Genomic DNA, 15,183 nt, shown 5'->3' with positions numbered 1-15,183 from the left:
GTGGCCCTGGGACCAAGCACAGCAACAGGGACTGCAGGTCACCTCATGAACCCCTTGCATCTCAGGAACACAGGGGCCCAGGACCCTGGGGAAGTGGGTCCATGTAGCAGCCAACGAGGTGCCCGAGGCCCTGAGGAGGGTGAACAGCTGATGGCATCTGGCCTCCCCTACCATCAGACTCTGCTGCGGCTTTTGCCCAGGCCAAACACTTCCTGGCAAACCCCAAGTCTGGGCACGATGGGGTTCCTACCACCCAACCCAGAGCCCCTCGAGCAGGCAGTCTTCGGTACACGGCCTCCCTTGGACTGGTCAAAACTTGGTCAGCTCTGGGAAGCGGACTTGGCCCAATGGATAGGGCGTCCACCTACCACATGGGAGGCCTGTGATTCAAACCCCGGGCCTCCTTGACCTGCCCATGCGCAGTGCTGATGGGTACAAGGAGCACCCTGCCACTCAGGGATCCCCTGCATAGGGGGAGCCCAACGCGCAAGGAGTGCACCCCGTAAGGAGAGATGCCCAGTGTGAAAAAAGTGCAGCCTGCCCAGGAATGGCGCCGTACACACAGAACTGACACAACAAGATGACGCAACAAAAATTAACACAGATTCCCGTTGTCCCTGATAAGGATAGAAGCAGTCAAAGAAGAGCACACAGTGAATGGACACAGAGAGCAGACAATTGGGCAGGGGGGCAAGGGGAGAGAAATAAATAAATAAATAATCTTTAAAAAAAAAAAGAAAAACTTGGTCAGATCTGATGCCTATCTGAGGCTCTCCGTGCCTAATCCTGCTTCCTCCTCTTCGCATCTTTCAAATCTTTACCCTAAAATCAGCCTCTTGCTCACCTCACTCTACCTCAGCATCTTCTTCCCAGATGACGCATTGACACCATAGGAATCAAAATCCAGAAGTCAACTTTTTTTTTTTTTACAAAACACTGATCAAATTGAATGTATACCTTTTCAGGAAGATGGCGCCAAAAGCAAAGAAGGAAGCGCCTGCCCCTCCCAAAACCAAGCCAAAGCAAAAGCTTTGAAAGCCAAGAAGGCAGTACTGAAAGGTGTCCACAGTCACAAAAAAAAGAAGATTCGCAAGTGACCCACCTTTCAGAGGCCTAAGACGCTATGTCTCAGGAGAGAGCCCAAATATCCTCGGAAAAGCGCCTCCAGGAGAAACAAGCTTGACCACTGTGCCATCATCAAGTTCACCTGACCCCTGAGTCAGCCGTGAAGAAGACTGAAGACAACAGCACACTTGTGCTCACCGTGGATGTCAAGGCTGACAAACACCAGATTAAACAAGCTATGAAGAAGCTCTATGACCTTGATGTGGCCAAGGTCACCTTCTGATCAGGCCTGATGGAGAGAAGAAGGCATATGTTCGACTGGGTCCTGACTATGATGCTTTGGATATTGCCAACAAAATTGGGATCATCTAAACTGAGAACAGCTAAATATAAGTTTTTCAACCAGAAAAAAAAGTTGAATGGATCAGTTTAATTTCTGCACGTTGTAAAAGAAATATCAAGAGACAGATGTGGGAGCGGATGTAACTTCAAGTGGTGGAGTGACTGCTTCCCATGTACAAGATGAGGTCCTGGGTTCAATCCCCAGGACCTCCTAAAAAAAAAAAAAAAAGACAAATGCAAGCTGGGGGGAAATATTTACAAATACATCACAGGCAGGGCATATCTCCCTGTGATATGAGGTCCCCGAGAATGTGATAAAAACACGCCCACCCACTTGGAGGAAAAATGGGCAAAGATTATACAGGAAAGATAATAGGTGGAAAAATAATAAAGGTGGTGCTCCACATAAAAACAGAGACACCTCTTAGCTCTACCAAGAGAACTGCATCGAGATATAGTACACGCACGCCCCGTGAGATCGGCAAAAACACGAGTCCGGCTCTTTTCCACATCTGTGGCAAGAATGACGACCACTCTCAACAACTAGTCAGCAGTTCAGAAAATATGGAGGGAGCACTGAAGGGCCCCAGGGGAACCCTGCGGCAGGACTTCTGTCACGTCACAATAGAACTCAGCCTCCTTGGAGAGAAAAAGAAGGGGCTTCGGATTGACAAACGGTGGGGAGATGGAAAGGAGCTAGCTGCAGTTTGCACCTTCAGTTGCCTACTGAACATGATCAAGACGAGGTCTGGGAAGTGGACGTGGATCAACTGATAGAGTGACCATCTATCTCATGGAGGGTCCAGGGTTCAATCCCCAGGGCCTCCTGAGCCATGTAGTGAGCTGGTCCATGCACAGTGCTGGTGCGCGCAAGGAGTACCCTACCACGAAGGGGGTGCCCCTACGTAGGGGTGCCCCATGTGCAAGGAGTGTGCCCCGTAAGGAGACTTGCCCCACATGAAAATAATGCAGCCTGCCCAGGAGTGGTGCCGCACACACAGAGAGCTGACACAGCAAGATGACACAACAAAAAGAGACAGAGTTTCCCAGTGCCAATGGATAATGCAAGCAGACACAGAAGAACACACAGTGAATGGACAAAGAGCAGATAACAAGGGGAGGGAGAGAGAAATAAATAAAATAAATCTTAAAAAAAAAAAAAAAATAGACGAGGCCTTTGTACGCTCACGTCCCAGCACCCTCATTATTTGGGAGAGTGGGTCTCTGGTTGAAACTGGAAATTTCTTGGGTGAAAATTATATCCTTATATCTGCAGGGTTTAGATGAGGCCAGGCATTGTTTGTGCACTCTCCCAAGCCCAGAATGTTGGGTTAATTCCTGAAGGAACTGACACTGACCCTGTATCTAACACCGCTGCTTTGACTCAGCAAGGCACAACAGGAGTTGAAAACAGGGATATCAGAAAATTTGGGGATGGTATCTATGTCTCTGAAAAATGAACAGTTCAGTCAGTTGATGAGTAATATCTAAGAGGTGTCCAGCTATGGAAACAAGATGATTCCTATGACCTATCTGTGATGTTTTCAAAATGCACTAAACTTCCTCTGTTGAAAAAAACAACACAAGGGTCAGGTAACATGCTGTGTTGGCGAGTAGGCAGGACTGGAGAAACAGGTACTGCTTGAAGATTCTCTGTGTGCTCTTGGCGTCCCTGTCCCTGTCCCACGGTTCCCAACTCCTTTGGGGTCATGTTACCTGGAACCATTCTGGCATGTTCTCCTCCCCCAGTGAAGGCCCAGAGTACCTGGACAAGGCCTCACCTGACAACCTGGTGCCAGCCGGAGCCTTGCAGGCCCCTGCATCCAAGCACAACCATTTGGGCAGGCTGGGGTGGGGGGAGGGGGGGAGAAGGGACAACTGAAACACATTAAGCAAATTCAGAAGAGGTTGATGCATTACCCAGGAAGCAAGGTAAGTAGCTTCAATGGGAGATCCTGCTGTCCAAAAACTGGAATACAGGGCTCCCCTGTCTGAGGATCAGAACACCCCGGGAATCCTTAAGTGACCATGAAACGGGCGGAAGAACAGGGAACCCAGGCGAGAGGTCGTGTAGTGGACAGGCCTGAGGAGTCTAGGTGCTAGGCTCTGGCGGAGGGAATTTGATGTGTGATCTCACAAAATCCTCATTCATTCATTCTGTCAGTCAGTCAGTCATAAATATTGAACTACCGGGGTCTGAAGTGCTAGGCAAAGAGCAATGAAAAAAGCCGTCCAAGTGTGATTGATCGACGTGTGTCTGTGGGGGGAGGGGATGGCGGTGGGGGGGGGTGTGACAGACATGCCAGCGTATAACATGTCAGCGTTGATGGGGGCCACCAGGGGAAGGCAAACCCAGGTGGGTGGAGGAAGGAGGTTTATTAGAACCAGGTTTCAGGTAAGGAGATTGTATTAGTCAGCCAAAGAGGTGCTGATGCAAAATATGAGAAACTGATTGGTTTTTATAAAGGGTACTTATTTGGGGTGGGAGCTTACGATACCAGACCATAAAGCATCAGTTACTTCCCTCACCAAAGTCTATTTGGAGCAAGATGGCTGCCGACGTTTGCAAGGGTTCGGGCTTCCTGGCTTCCTACATTCTGCGGCTTGCTTTTCTTGGGTTCAAGGTTCCTTCCTTCCAGTTGCTGGCTTCTCTTTCCTCTGTGAGCTTACTTCCCAGAGCTCCAGCTAAAGTCTTCAGCATCAAACTCCAACATCAAAACTTCAACATCAGAAACCCTCAACTCTGTCCTTTGCCATGCCTTTTATCTGTGAGTTCCCACCCACTAACCGGTGGGGACTAGGTGGGGACTCAATACCTTAATCATAACCTAGTCGTGCCCAGGTACAGATCAGATTACAAGCATAATCCAATATTTCTTTTTGGAATCCATCAATTATATCAAACTGCTATAGAGATGAAGGTTAACAGAGAAGTAAGTTGCAAAGAGAAAACAAAACAAATTTTAAGAAACTACGCTGTGGCTTTTACGGTTCTGTCTTCCTTCCCAGGCCTGCCTGGTAGGAGCCCGCAGGCAAGTCAGGTTACAGCCTCGGCCTCATGGACTATTTGGAAGGGAAAATTTCCCCTGAGGAATTCAAAAGACGTAGAAAAGAAAGAAAAACCCACGAGAAGAAGTTTTCAGGAAAAAGAAAGTTATCAGCTGAAGAAAATCCAAATGACTGAAGTTCCATTATCATTGGGAACTGACTCTACCAAATCTCGGGACAAAGATGTCAGTGATGGAGAAATGTCAGGTAGGGTCAGTAAGTCAGTGCACAAGGTTTTCGCTTCCATGCTTGGAGAGAATGCAGATGAAGAGGAAGAAGAGGAAGAGGAGGAAGAAACACCGGAACAACCCACTGCTGGTGACATATTTGTGTTGGAGATGGTTCTCAGTCGTGAAACTAAGGAAATTATGAAAGAGTAACGCCTCAGAATAAACTTCCCAGAGCTCTGAGACGTCTCATGGGTGAAGCCAACATTCTCTTTGCTCGAGGAGAATGTGAGCAGGTGATATTGCTGTGCATGAAAATCATAAGGGAAGCTCCTCTGGCTTATGAGCATTCTGTACTCTTGCCATGATCTAGAAGGACCAAGGTGATAGGGAGAAATCGTTGCAATTTGAGTTGACTGCTACACATTTAAATCCCAGTGATAGAGAAGAATGGCTTAGAATGGCAGAAATGTCTCTGGAACAAGACAATATTAAGCAGGCTATGTTTTCTTGCTATACCAAAGCCCTTAAATATGAACTTCCATTACCTGTGGGAGCAAGCAAGCCTTTATGAACAGATGGGAGGTCATCAAATGTCAATGGATGGTGTAGCAGTTTGATATTATTGATGAATTCCAAAATGAAATAATGGATTATGTTTGTAAACAGATCTTTTCCCCTGGGCATATTAGATTATATTGGGGGAAACGGACTTTGGCCCAGTGGTTAGGGCGTCCGTCTACCATATGGGAGGTCCGCGGTTCAAACCCCTGGCCTCCTTGACCCATGTGGAGCTGGCCATGTGCAGCGCTGATGCGCGCAAGGAGTGCCGTGCCACGTAAGGGTGTCCCCTGCGTGGGGGAGCCCCACGCTCAAGGAGTGCGCCCGTGAGGAAAAGCCGCCCAGCGTGAAAAGAAAAGAGCAGCCTGCCTAGGAATGGCGCCACCCACACTTCCCGTGCCGCTGACGACAACAGAAGCGGACAAAGAAACAAGACGCAGCAAATAGACACCAAGAACAGACAACCAGGGGAAGGGGGGAAATTAAATAAAATAAATAAATCTTAAAAAAAAAAAATAGATTATATTGGGTTCAGAGGTTTACTTTGATGGAGAACTTAAAAACAGCTATACCGAAAAAGTAAGAAAGTAAGAATTATGAGTCAATTGTAAACTGTATGTTTCTGTTGGTGTGTTGTAATTGTTTTGTGTTTGTCTGTTTGTTCAATGTCAGGGTATTTTAATACCCCCAGATCGTAATATAAGTTAATAAATAAAAATTTTTAAAAGAGCTCTATTCAAATGGCGCTCCACGTTGGGTGCCATTTGTTGGAGATTTGGGCCCAAAGGGTATCGGGAATGAAAGAAAGAGAAAAAAGAGAATGAAACTAAGAGAAAGAGAGAAAGCTGGGATCAGGGGGTCTGAGAACACAGACTCATCAGACAAATTTATTGCTTCAGAGGGGCTTCTATATATATATATATATATATATATATATATACCCCAGTCTACGTGAGAACAAGCATGCAGTTAACTATTAGCATTAGCATTAGTCGAGATCTAAGGTACTCAAAAAATCTGATCTCAAGGTACAAAGTCTAAGTGTTCTATCTAACTACAAAGCATATCTGCTCATCCTTTCTTTTCAGCCTTTATCAGCTTCATCCTGTTTGCTGGGAACTCTTAATGACCGCATTCCTTAGGGTGCAAGCGTTGCCATGGAAACAGCACGTCTCTCTTTACAAGACCACTAGGCCTCAGTTTCCAACATTACTTGATTAAGTAGCTATGTAAACCTCTTGTGCCAGTAGGGCATTGAGTCCCCACCCCTTGGTAGGTGGGGACTCACAGATAAAAGACATGGCAAAGGACAGAGTAGAGGGTTTTTGATGTTGGAGTTTTGATGATGGAGTTTGATGATGAAGCCTTGAGCTGGAGGCCCGGGAAGCGAGGAAACCTAAGCCTGGAAGGAAGCAAGCCCTGGGAAGAGAGGAACCCAGGAAGCCTGAACCCTCGCATGTGTCGGCAGCCATCTTGCTCCAACACGTGAAATTGACTTTGTTGACGGAAGTAACTTATGCTTTATGGCCTGATATCTGTAAGCTCCTACCCCAAATAAATACCCTTTATAAAAACCAACCAAATTCTGGCATTTTGCATCCGCACCCCTTTGGCTGAGTAATACAGACGGTTATAGGCATATTTTAAAACTTTGGTCTCTGTCTGATGGAGAACGTTTTATGCAATTGGCTAAGAGATATGGCAAAGAGTTACTATGAATCCAATGATGTTAATTCAGCTATTAGCATTATTGAAGAAGCTTTCTCAAAACACAGAGGCCTAGTCTCTATGGAAGATGTTAGCGTAGCAGCTGAACTCTACGTGTCTCACAAACAGTATGACAAAGTTTTGGAGCTGGTTCAAAAAAATACAAAAGAAGACACATGTAGAGAAGAAAGCTGGTGAGAAAGTTACCTGCACTATACCTGATGGCGCTCCAGTAGGTATCACAGTGAAACTGTTGGTCTGTCTTGTACATCTCAACCACATCCTTGAACCACTTAATCCTCTCTTGACTACGCTGGTGGAACAGAATCCTGATGATATAGGAGACCTATATCTAGATTTTGCTGAAGCTTTTCTGGATGTTGGTGAATATGATTTCACACTAGTCTGCTCTGAAAGGTACCACCTTGCAGTTTGGCTTCGACAAGCAGAATGTTTAAAGGCCTCAGCTTATATGGAGCAGTGCTGCAGAAAGCTCTGGCAAAGTGGTCGATGTGGGCCCACCCCTCCATCTGGATGCAAGAATTTCACTTTCCACCCTTCAGCAGCAGCTGGGTTGACCTGAGAATGCTCTGGAAGCTCTAGAACCAATGTATGATCCAGATACTTTAGCACAGGATGCAAAGGCTGTGCTGCAGGAATTGAATTTATTGCTTCATCGATCTACTCTTCTTTTCAAAAGGCAAAAGGTATGGTTATATGGATACCTTACCCACTAGATTGGCCATGCTTTTATTATTTATTTATTTATTTATTTATTTTTATCCCCCCACCCCACCCCCTTGTCTGCTCTCTGTGTCCATTCACTGTGTGTGTTCTTCTGTGTTCTCTTGGATTCTTGTCGGCCGCACCAGGAATCTGTGTTTCTTTTTGTTGTGTCGCCTAGCTGCATCAGCTCTCTGTGTGTGCAGCACCACTCCTGAGCAGGCTGTGCTGTTTTCACGTGGGCAGCTCTCCTTAAGGGGCACAGTCCTTGCGCGTGGGGCTCCCCTACGTGGCGGACACTCCTGTGTGGCACAGCACTCCTTGCTCACATCAGCACCGCGCATGGGCCAGCTCCACACGGGTCAAGGAGGGGGGGGGTTTGAACCACGGACCTTCCATGTGGTATGCAGACGCCCTATCCATTGGGCCAAGTCCACTTCCGGTACTGTATTTTACTTCGACGATGGTAACGTCTCCACAGTCGGGCTCACCTCAAGCTGCCCCGAGACCACACGGAAGGAAGGTGGTCCTCTCCCCCGCTGCAGAGAGGAGCAGCTGAGGCCCTGAGAGGGCAGCGCGCGGCAGCGCCGGGACCTGACCGCAGGAGTGATCCGCCTTTACCCAAACCCTGGCGTCCCGGGCCTCCCGCTGGCCTTCGCGTGGACCCCAGCAAACCTGTGTCTGTCCGACGCGGCCACCCCTCGTCCCGCGCCCTCCGCGGCGCCCAGGGTCGGTCGAATGGCTGCTGTCAGGGCTCCCCTCCGGTGGACCCGCCAGGCCGAGCCCCGCCGCTGCGGCTGGGTGAGGGAGGCCGGGGCCTGGGGGGCGGGGTCAGGTGCGGCGGCTCGCGGCGGCCGCCCGGCTCCACGTCCCGCCTCGGCTCCCTCCCGACCGCGCGCCTCTGGGCGATCTCCCGCGTCACGGAAGACACGCGTGGGAGAGGGACGAGGACGGTTTCAAACCTGCCGGGCTGTGCCGATGCCCTGGTGTAAAGCACGCGGAGAAGTCAACGCAGGGCCTGGCACGCAGCCACTGACAGTCTCCGGGCAGGGAGTGTGACCCAGGCCGGCTTTTCGCCGGGTCCGCGGACCCGACCCGGGGCAAGGCTGCGCGTGCGCGTCTCCCGGTCGCGCTCACCGCGGGTTTCCCAAGAGAAGCGCCGAGACCCGACGCCAGCGGTGGACGGCGGCCGGCGAGCTGGGGACGCCCCAGCGACAGAAGCCGCGGAGGCGGGTGCGAGCGAGACCCGCCGCGGCCCCGCCGCCGAGGGAAGCCCGTCTCCGCCGAGGTCCGGGCCCCGCGGGGCGTCTGTCCTCTCCGGGACACGGGATACGGGAGGGCGGGGGACCGGGTGGCTGGCGTCGGGAAAGTCGGGCCTCTCTCCGCCCACGCGTCCTTTCCACAGCGCCGCTCCTGCCACCCAACCTCCGTCGGCCCTTGCTTCCGCGCGGGGCGGGCGGGGTGGTGCCCGGCGCCCAGGCCGGCTTCCCGCGGAGCGCGCGCTGCCGCGAGGGCGCGCTGGAGAGCGGCGGCAGGCCGCGGTGGCCCCCGAGGTGGCCCCGAGGTGGCCCGAGGTGGCCCCGCCCCCGGGGCGGGGCATGCAAACGAGGCCCTTCCTCTCGAGAACGTGCGGAGCCAAGAGGGAGGTGAAAATGCGCCAGGAATGCGGAGGAAAGCGCAGCAGCCTGGGGTCTGAAGCTCTTCACAGTCTCTCCCAGTGGGCGGAGAAGGCCGCAGCTGCTGCCCGGGACAGCGGCCACCCTGAGTTGAATGTCGGTGATGGGAGGAGGGCGACGAGCAGCCTGCTGCGTTCGCCATCGCTTCTCGGCCTTTTGGCTAAGATCAAGTGTAGTATCTGTTCTTATCAGTTTAATATCTGATACGTCCTCTATCCGAGGACAATGTATTAAACGGGTTTTTGGAGTTGGGAGATGGAATAGGGGCTTGCTCCGTCCACTCCGCGCATCGACCTGGTATTGCAGTACCTCCAGGAACGGTGCACCCCTTCGAGGGAAAAAATGCAGAGTCTAACGATAGTTTTTGGCTTTGCTGGCTTGTTCTTTTGCTCTGGTAGCATTCTGTGCTTTTGTTTCGTTCTCTATCTTTCCAAGCTCAAGTCTTCTTTCTCACACTGCTCTCACTTTCTGTTTCCTTTTCTCTTTTCTCTACTCTCCGTCGCGAAATGCTGCCCGAAGTACCTTGCATACATCTAGCGTCAAGCTTAGCTACTCCGCGGGCCGGGGCAGGCCTTCAGGTCAAGAAGGCACGGCCCTGTGCTGCGGCCATCAGGACTCATATCACCACACTCTTTAGCCCCGCCACCACTGGAAAGACCTGGCCTCCCCAATAAACAGCCTTCCTGTCTCCATTCCTCCATTAGCGCCCTCCCCACCTCCTAAAACGCTCGGTCACCTGCCAAATTTCCCTTATACTTTACTGCCTCTTCTCTAAGGCTTTTCCTCATCTGCTCGCTGCCTCGCTGTCGTCCCCTGAGGATGCTGCCTGGCCCGCAGCCTTCTCAGGTGGTGGCTCTTTTAACCTCGACGAGGTGTTCTTCCTGCTTCCAGACCCTTCTCCCTCGATTGATCCTAAAACCTCTGCAGCTTTGACTTCCCAGGATAAAGCTGTCTACTGACCCCACTCCAATCTGTTCCTTCAAGATTTGAGCTTCTGGCTTATTCTTGCTCTGCCAAACACTTCTTCGGTCATTACTTTCGGTGATTTCAACATCCACAAGATGATCCTTCTGCCGGCGGCCCTCTGCCGGAGGCCTCTAAGCTCTAAGACCTACCCTGAATGCGGCAGAGCATCCTTTCTTCGATTGTAGCTGACCGTCGCTTCATTTCTATGTTTCCACCTGATCCTAATCCTGGGAACGAAACCCGGGAGTCGTCAGGGATGCGGAAGGGGAGGGGGTCGAGGTCCTCCGTACACGGTCCGGATGTGGCTGTTGTGACTGTGAGGTTGGAACTCTTCCCTCTCATGGATGGCAAGAGGAGTTGGCCCAGGCAGACAGTTTCATGCCGAACAGTTTTTGGAGGAAAGGCATAATCCGGATGCACATGTGAACAAGTGAGCTTTGCCTGTCATGCCGCCTCCCACTTGAGTGTCTTCAATCAGGTTGCTTTACTTAGCTCTACACTCGCCCGACGGGACCCCTCCACCCAGAAACAAATGAGAAGCAAACAGATCCACTTCATCTGTCAGGAAGGAGGCTGGCCTCCAGGGGAATAACCACCCTGCCTTGGGGAAACCTGAAGGCCCCGCCTCTTCGATTTCATATTGTCCGAGCCCTGGCTGTGTCCCTGGGGATTGCAGCTCTCTGTAAATTTCCTGTGGCTGAACCAAGGAGAAAGGTATACATAGATCCGTGCAGACAGTATGATCCCAGGATAGATTTTGAGGAGTTGAGGAAGGCTGGTAGCTTTCAGAGTGAAAAGTGATCGGGGAATGTAAAGAATTTCTTCACAATGAGTTCCATGGATGTTTGTCACTGACGTGGATGTGTGTCTGAGAATAAGATAAATTAGGGGTTAACAAATACTAAAAATAAATAAATGAGTGAATTTTTTAAAAAAAAAGACGCTCAAACAGGTCATGCCTGCAAAGACCTCCCCTGATAGGGAAGGAAAAGCCCCTTCTCCTGTATCCACAGCAGTGTTTGCCAAACTGGGCTGCACGTCAGACTCACCCCGAGCTCCTCGAAATCATTCTGATGCCCCAGCCCCTCCAAATGGCCTAAACGCAAGTCGATTCAAATCTTTGGGACTAGGGCCCCGGCTGGTGTGCTTGAAAGCTGGACAGGTGATCCCATTGCACAGCGTGCATCCAGAAGCACGCCGAGCGTGTCCAGTGGAGATGCCCCTCAATTTAAGCAATACCTACTTTCCCTGACAGCGAAAGTGTTACATGTGCTCCTGCAAATCCACCTCAGCAATGGGTTTGTTACAATCCCAGACTGGCTTTGGGTTTAGCAGGAGGCATGCACTCAGTAGACAGAGTTTGTTTTGACTGAGGGAATGAAATCTGGCCCCGACCCCCCCACCCCCGTTTTGTCACAGACAGGAAGCTACCCAGTCTACTAGGGGAGACCGCTGTCTGGATCTAAATTGGACTTGACTGAGAGCAAGTCCGGTAGCCGCTGTAAATCGTGGCCAGACCACCGGACCGGGAAAGAGCCCCAGCCAAAATGTGACTGCGACGGGGAGACAGATGACACCACCCACAGACCAAGAAGGGTAGGAAAAGGTTTAGTACTCGTGTAATGAGGTGTTCTGGGGAGAGCAGGGTGGCTGCCAAGCAGGTTTGAAAATGGATTCAGAGGGAAGCGGACTTGACTAAATGGCTAGAGCGTCTGCCTACCACATGGGAGGTCCAGGGTTCAAACCCAGGGCCTCCTGACCCAGGTGATGAGCTGGCCCACGCGCACTGTTGGTGCGCCCAAGGAGTGCCGTGCCACACAGGGGTGTCCCCTGCATAGGGGAGCCCCAAGCGCAAGGAGTGCGCCCCGTAAGGAGAGCCGCCCAGCACGAAAAAAGTCCAGCCTGCCCAGGAGTGGCGCCGCACACACAGAGAGCTGGTGCAGCAAGATGACGCAACAAAAAAATGAGACACGGATTCCGGGTGCTGCTGACAAGAATAGAAGCGGACACAGAAGAACACACAGCGAATGGACACAGAGAGCAGACAATGGGGAGGGGGGGAATGGCGGGGGGGAGGGGAAAGAAATAAATTAAAAAATAAATTAAAAAAATTTTTTTAATTTTAAAAAAAGAAAATGGATTCAGAGAGCAATTAAAGGAGGCTGGCTTCTGGGGTTGTTTGATGGTTAGAGGGTGAGGGAGGGGTGAGGGCTCCCGCTGCCCACAGGGACTTGCATGGCTCGAACCCCTCCCGCCCGTGCCCGGGGAGGGAGCGCCCGGCGGGTTTCTCCTGAGTCAAATGGCGGTGGAGAGCCGCCTTCCCTGGACGCTGTGCAGGTTCAGCGGGACCGTCCGTGGCCATTCTTTCAGTGCTGGGCGTCTCAACCTACGTCCACTGAGTCAGTCTGATTGCCAGCGGACACCGCCTTGGTTTCTGCAGAAAACGGTTCCCAAACTGAAGTGCCTTGATGTAAGGAGGAGCCAGCCTCTCTCCCCAAGACCAGGAATGGGGGCGGGAGGTGAGGGGGAGGTAGTGGAGGGGGGGGACGCTGGAGGGGAGAGCGAGCAGGGTGGTGGTGGTGGGGAGGACAGGATTCCTGTGGAAAGCTGAGGCGGCTGGCTGAATCCAGGACACGGAAAAAGTCTGTGAGGGGATGGATCACGGAGGTGATATGGGAGGTTTGGGGGGGGAGGGGGCTGTGTGTTTCTTCATAAATTTCCTTGGGTGTATGTGTAAGCTAAATATGTTAATTCAAGCTTACCTGGAATGTCGAAGATATGTGTGAGAGGCATATGTTAATTCAAACTTACCAGAGAGTATGTGTTAATTCAAGGCCTATCTGATACTAAGATAAAACACTTGAAAGTCTAAGAAACTACCAAAAAATCCTTCTGCACATACACACCACTTTGGACTCCCGACTCCTAAGTCCTCTGTATAAAAGAAAACCAAAGATCCTATTCGAGGCTCAGGGTTTTGAACAGAAATGTTCCCGAGCCCAGCCGGTCGTTAATAAATTGTTCTTCCCAAAATTGTTACTGAGTCCTGGCCTTCCACACACGATCGCTGAATCTCTCTGCTTCCACAACAGAGGCAGGGGTGACGATGACAGTAGGAAGGCGCTCACGCGCAGCCAGTGCCCTCTGGGGCAGGCCGTGGCCCAGATCCTGCCCTCCCGGGTTGTTGGACTGGCCGGTGGGGTGCAATCCAGAACCCTCGACCCCCCGTCGTCCCGACCTTTACACCTCTTGCCCTTGGCCCGCGTGCTTTGCTCGGACTCCAATGCCCCAATTGCCCCTTTGCTTCAAACTGGCCTCCTGTAGAACTGATGAGCCGTCCCCAAGCCCTACGAGATGTCACAAAGGCCTTCCCGATTCCACTGGCTTACGTGCCGTCCAGCATCCTCACTTACTGGGTGTCTGTGGCATGCTCCCACTAGGGACTCGGAGCCACCTACGACGAGGTCTCGGACCTCAAGGGGCTCACAGCCAGGTGGGAGCCCTGACCAGTTTGCTCCTCGATCACAGTTTGTCCCTCTTCGGTGTGCAGGGTCGGTGTTCTAGCCGCCCGGGCAGGCATCCTGGTCCTGTCCTGGGCTGGCCGATGCTTCCCCGGGGCAGGGTTGGTGTCCCGCCCATCTCTACTCGCAGGAGCAAGCGTGGGCCCTGGCGGGTGGCGTTGCACACAGCTAACGGCCCACTGCGTGTTAAGTCGGAAGTGGTGGTGATGGCAGGAGGCCCAGAGACCCCAGACCTTTGTCCTGCTCAGTGGGTCACTCAGCCGTGTCCCCCTGGGCGAATGCATCCATTTCCCCAGAGAAGAGATGGCGGATTTATCACTAGGCCTCCTGTTCCGTCTAAGGCTCTCTCGGCCCCCTAGTGACTACTCCGGGCCCCTCCTCTCTTCTGTAAATGGCATCCATTCTCACATTTCCGTCCCCCACCATCCCCCTTGACCATGAACTCTTAGGGGGCCATCACCTCTCAGAGCTGGGCCCGGGAGAAAGGGATGCTGCCTGGGAACTGTCCAGCCACTCTCCCCGACCTCCCCGACCTCCCCCTTCCCCTGCCCCCACAGTTCTTGGCTCCCCTGCAGCGAGGGTCACCCACCGGGACCACGACGACATCGCACAGCGGCGAGGGCACAAGGGCACCCGTCCTGCCTCCCCAGACAGGCCTGTCCCGGGTCCCGGCGCAGCTCTGCAGGCACTCGGGCCTGTGCAGGTCCCTTAGTGCAGACGCCGCGGGGCCGAACCCCGCTGAGGAACCGCAGAAAAGTGCCCTGCAGGGAGCTCAGTGGCGAGTGTTGACCTTGCAACGGGCCGTCTTCCATTCCAACGAACGTAACCCAGGGCAGCCCTTCCCGGGCTGCGACTGCCCGGGACCCGAGCTATTACTGAGCAGAAGACGAACGCGGACGCCGGCAGCGAGGCCCCGGAAAGGGGGAGCTGGGGGGGGGGGGGCTGAAAAGCCACGCAGGTCACGACGTGCTGGGCAGGGGCTGGCCGTGTGGGAGCCACCGTCTCGGGCAGTGCAGCTGCTGAGCGTGACGCTCGTGCCGGGGGAAAGGGCAGTGAACCGCAGCAAACGCTTGGTTGCAGAGGCTCCGGGAAGTCCCGGGGACTGCTCTTGCCTCAGAGGCCCCGGCCGCCGCCCCGCACCCCACTCGGGAAGGCTCGGGCTTGTTTCTATCGCTTTAACAGCCGGTACGTTCTTTTCGGGCGGCAGCCGACTAAGCGGGTGTTCTGGGGCTAGAAGGGGGTCCGAGGGGTCCCGCTCCGCCCCCCCCCCCCCCCCCCCACGCAGCGATCTCGTAGGGCGGTACTGCCGGGAGCCGTGCGTTCTTCTCGCTCCGGGAGCCCGGCCTGGACGTGTGCGCCTTGGGCTTTGCGGGGGGCGCCCCCCACGAGCGGCGGGGCGGGCGAGCG

At 52.8% G+C, this 15,183-nt stretch overlaps 1 non-coding gene and 1 pseudogene across 1 annotated transcript; both read left to right on the top strand.

Annotated features, from left to right (window-relative positions):
* Window positions 1-237: 237 nt before the first annotated feature.
* On the top strand, window positions 238-14,488 carry LOC101444956 (general transcription factor 3C polypeptide 3-like; annotated as a pseudogene).
* On the top strand, window positions 9,430-9,620 carry LOC131277833 (U2 spliceosomal RNA). Its single transcript, XR_009184883.1, has one exon. It is a non-coding gene; the product is annotated as a U2 spliceosomal RNA (small nuclear RNA).
* Window positions 14,489-15,183: the final 695 nt, after the last annotated feature.

Source organism: Dasypus novemcinctus, unplaced genomic scaffold (assembly GCF_030445035.2).
Source record: "Dasypus novemcinctus isolate mDasNov1 unplaced genomic scaffold, mDasNov1.1.hap2 scaffold_595, whole genome shotgun sequence".
NCBI classification, from domain to species: Eukaryota; Metazoa; Chordata; class Mammalia; order Cingulata; family Dasypodidae; genus Dasypus; species Dasypus novemcinctus.
Note: the sequence above shows the minus strand (reverse complement) of the source record. Positions and strands in the feature narration are given on the sequence as shown.